At 49.8% G+C, this 4920-nt stretch overlaps 1 pseudogene; it reads right to left on the minus strand.

The window, feature by feature from the left end:
• Positions 1-712: 712 nt before the first annotated feature.
• On the minus strand, positions 713-1569 carry LOC104992184 (annotated as a pseudogene).
• Between the last annotated feature and the right edge of the window lie 3351 nt (positions 1570-4920).

Consider the following 4920-nt stretch of genomic DNA (forward strand, 5'->3'; position numbering starts at 1 on the left):
AATGAGCAGTGAAGTCCCATTTTCCAGTCCAACCGCAGAGATCCGAATTCAGTAGGAACTGGGGTGCGAGTGGGGTCCAGCAATATGCATTTTCAAAAGCTGCCCTGATGATTCTGATGCTGATGGACCAAAAAAACTGCTTGTGGTAGGACACCTCCGACACGCCTTCCAAAGATCCTTGCCTTCTAACCATCACTAGGCTGGACCTGGTGACTGGTAAATGACGGGATGTTTCCTCCCCAGTTAGGTTACAGAAGACTGGGCTTTCCCCTTGCTGAGGTGGTCTCTGGCTCTTGCTCTGATGAAGGGGGCAGCCTCTGACCTATAGTCAGCCAAGGAGTGAGGACCTCAGCCTGACCACCCAGAGGTAGGGAATCCTGCTGACAATCGCTGGCTATGCCTGGAAGTCAGTCCCACCCACTGGAACCCTGAGCTGAGACACCCTCAGTCACACCCTGCGGTAGCCTTGGAAGGGACCCTGAAAACTCAGCAGAAAACTGTAGTGCTGAGTTGTGCAGATTTCTGGGCTGTAGAAACCGAGATAATAACCATGTGTTGTTTTAAGCCGCTAGGTTTCAGGGTAATTTGTTATACAGCAGCAGAGCACTCACTCACTGCCTAGACACGCCCCTCTGAACTACTGTCTCTCCACCCATGCTGGGAGACGCACCTAAGCAGAGAACTTCTCACTTCTCTCTCTTTTTTTGTTTTGTTACCACAAATAAGATCTTTTATTTGTCACCATTAAGAGTCTGCATTTTAAACCGATTCTTGGACTGGTGGCTCGTATCCATCAGCTCGTTCAACTTTGGCACCTGCCTCATCCCCAGTAGCTTTTCCAGAACTACTACCTTCACCATGTAGCTCCATGAGTTTTCCCAATTCAAATTTGGGCTTCTTCAGCATTTTTACTTTTCTAACGAAGACATCATGGAGCGGATAAATAGATTGGCAAGCCTTTTCTATGTCTTTTCCAATGCTATCTGGAATCAATTTATTGACTACCTCTTTCAAGTCATTTGTCTGCACCTCTCGGGTCACAATTTCCATCATCTTCTTGCGGATCTGGCGCACCTGCTGGTGCTGGGCGTAAGAGGTCTTCCGAATCTGATTGTTGCGCTTTTTAGTAAAACCCACGCAGAACAGATGAAGCAAGTAACCGTCGGTCGTCTTGACATCAACGTGAGCTTCAATCATGGTCTGCCATCTTTTGACCATGGAGCACATTTTGTCACGGGTAAGACCCATACCATGAAAATTAGTCAGGCAGTTTTTGCCCTGAACATCCTCAGTAATTAGCTTGAATTTTCTAAATGCTACTTCATCATTCTGCAGATCAGCAAGACTCACTTCAAAAACACGACCTTTGAGGCCATCAGATGCAATTTCGGTTCCTTGAGTTCTTGTGACCAATGTTTTCCCAATATTCCTTATATTGAACATAGCTGGTGCTTTCACATCATACCAATCTTTTTTAGAAAATGGGTCAACCACTTTCTTCTTGGCTCCCTTTTGGCCTCCTTTCGTAAGGCGCTTGTTCTTGCTGACCGCCATGGTGCTGCTCAGAGAACCAAAAAGGCTCACTTCTCTTTAATACGATCTCATCAAATACGGGCTTCCCAGGTGGTGCCAGTGGTAAAGCATCTGTCTGCCAATGCAGGAGATGCAAGGGACATGGGTTTGAGAAGAGGAATCTGGGAGACCTGGGTCAGGAAGATCCTTGGAGAAGGAAATAGCAAACCACTCCAGTATTCCTGCCTGGAGAATCCCATGGACAGAGGAGCCTGGTGGGCTACAGTCCATGGGGTCAGAAAGAGTTGGACACGACTGAGCACGCATGCACGCACGCACATCAAATACTGACTAGAGACACTGTCTTTGCTTTTTGCGTAGAAAGGTGCATCCCAGTCCAAACGCACTTTTTATGTCCAGAGACTTTGGCTTAACCTTCTAAGAGTTACCTGTTTCATGTGTGTGAACTCTGAATTCGCACAAATGCAAGTTCTCTTTCTCCTCCTATCACAGTGGCCCAGCCCTAAGCTCCTCTAGCTAGGGTTGCCATCGATTTGGGATCATCGTCTGAGAAAGTACAAGTGATGAGAATTTTCGGCTGGAAGATTTTTCCTGGAACCCTAGGCTTTGTTATACATGGAATCCCTAATGTGCTAAGTCACTTCAGTCCTGTCTGACTCTGTGATCCTGTGGATTGTATCCCACCAAGCTCCTCTGTCCATAGGATTCTCCAGGTGAGAATACTGGAGTGGGCTGCCATTTCCATCTCCAGGGGATCTTCCTAACCCAGGGATTGAACCTGCATCTCTTGCATCTCCTGCATTGGCAGGCAGGTTCTTTACCACTAGTGCCACGTGGGAATCCGTAAATCCTGAACCAATTCCATGGTCAAAACAGTCCACAATAATTCACTCCCCCATCTCCAAGCCTTGGGAGGCAAATGCCCTGTCTTTGTAAGTCAAAGACAAATTTCATTTGCATGTCCTTGAGGCTGTGAATGGCCCTTTCTCCCTCTGGGTATAGGACCTGGCAGTCCAAGACCACCCACATCAGACCCTGGAGCCATTCACTGAAGGTTGGAACTGCAGGGATCAGGGCAGTTATGGAGTCAAAGCTGGAGGCAGCTTACAGGAAAACGAGATATTAAAGTTCAAGGAAAAAGTGGGGTATGGGCAGAGGGAGGGGACACAGGCTCGAAGCACCAGGAGTTAGCGACTTCTACAGAAATGGACAGTGTGGGAGGACAGAGGGATTTATTTCAAAGGTAAAGATTTGAATCAAGATGCAAAAGTCTCAATAGGCTCCAATACTTTGGCTACCTGATGCGAAGAGCCAACTCACTGGAAAAGTTTACCCTAATGCCGGGAAAGATTGAGGACAGGAGAAGGGGGAAACAGAGGATGAAACTGTTGGATGGCCTCATTGACTCAGTGGATATGAATTTGAACAAACTCTGGGAGATTGTGAAGGACAGGGGAGCTTGGTGTGCTACAGGGCATGGGGTTACAGAGTCAACTTAGCGGCTGAACAAGAAGCTAGTCTAGACCAAAGCTAAAATGAGAGGCCGAGAGTCAACTGAGAAGACAGGGCTCACTGGACTGGTCTCAGGAAGTCTCCACTGCCCCTCAAGACAACAGACTCACCTAGCCCACTTTTAACCAAACACTCAGGATCCACCCCTACTTCCAATTCTATTTCAACTGATACTTTAAGACCAGTAAACAATGGTCTCCCCCTAGAGGACAGCACAAGCTAGGGAAAGCGGCTCGGTCAACACTGGGACCCTCAGGAGGCGACTGCCTCTCATGCAAGTGGGAGACCAACTGTCCCTTACACTAGAGCACCCCAAGTTTAGGGTGTGCACAGCAGTGCACTGAGCCAAGGGGACCAAACCCACACCTCTCGAATGCCCTGCCATGGACAGGGGACAGGAGTCCAACTACGGCTTCTTACTGAGACCTGAGAGTCCCATATGATTTGTTTTATTTCTGGCTGTGCCGGGTCTTCACTGCTGCTCAGGCTTTTTGGGGGTTACTCTAGTTGTGGTGTGTGGGCTCCTCATTGCGGTGGCTTCTCTTGTTGTGGAGCACGGGCTCTAGGGTGCACAGGCTTCGGTAGTTGTGGCACGTGGGCTCAGCAGTTGCAGCTCCCAGGCTCTAGAGCATGGAGTCGGTAGCTGTGGTGCACGGGCTTAGCTGCTCTGCGGCCTGTGGGATCTGCCCAATCAGGGACTGAACCTGTGTCTCCCGCATTGGCAGGCGGATTCTCTACCACTGAGCCACCAGGGAAGCCCTCCTGTGGTTTTGATGCAAAAATTGAAGTTTACTATCAACTCTTCCCCTACAATCCTATGAGGTGGAGGTAAACAGGCTGAACTCAGAGTTCCCCGAGAGCAGGGACAGTGACCACCATTTTGCATCTCCAGCTGCGCACACGCTGGTGCCCAGCAAGCGCCCTCGGCTCCTGAATGAATGCCGACATACTGAGCAATCTGTTCAAAGTTCAACGGCCTAGGATCTAGGTCTCCAGGCACCCAGTGGGCTTCGGCATAGTATTTGGTTCTCCTGTTTTTCTGGCACTTCGCTTTAGAGTGAGCTGGGAAAGAGCCTTCTGTGCATCCACAAATACCAAAGACAGAAGACACCGCCCGCAGGGCTGGTGAGATAGTTTGTAGATAGACTTCTCATAGATTTATTTGTGTGTCATGTTATATATAGATATATGTATATATACTCTTTTTATACAATCTATATCCCCTCCCGTTCCCCACCAAACTCACAAGAGGAAGTATAAATCCTTCCAGGATGGCCGTCAGGCTTTCGAGGACAGCCAGGGCCAAGAAAGAACCATCTCATGACAGCTTGAGAACAGCTGTCATGAGGCTCTGGGGTCACTGGAGCAGCAGTGCTCCCAGGACCTGACGTGGGGAGAGATGGGAATGGCTGCAGAGGGACAAGATTCTAGGCTGCGAGTGTCCAGCGACTCCTAGAATGGCAGGCTGGCTCCCAGAGCTCTCGGCATGGGAATAAAAGTGGGAGCCCTATGGCTCTTTGGATGCTGCCTGAACAGGCTGGGGGGTGGGGGCAGGCGGGGAGAGGCATGCAAGGCGTGGGCGGCAGGAAAGGAACTTGGGGGTCTTACGCTGGGGACAGTGGTGTGTAGTGAATGGGGGCAGATGCTGGGTCCTAAAGAAACAGGGCAAAGAGCATGGCGGGGAAGAGGAGGGGACAAGGGAACACGTAAGAAAGTCATGTGAAACAAAAAGTACCAACAAAACCATGACTTGTACTTCCCTCCTCCCTGGAGAAGGTGTGGCCTATGCTTGGGGGTGGGGGAGCAGGCATGGGAGCCCGCAGGGCTAGGGGTCAGGAACCTAGATTATCAGCTGGCCAGGGGCACAGGAAGGCT

Source organism: Bison bison, unplaced genomic scaffold (assembly GCF_000754665.1).
Source record: "Bison bison bison isolate TAMUID 2011002044 unplaced genomic scaffold, Bison_UMD1.0 scf7180017864213, whole genome shotgun sequence".
Classification (NCBI taxonomy): Eukaryota; Metazoa; Chordata; class Mammalia; order Artiodactyla; family Bovidae; genus Bison; species Bison bison.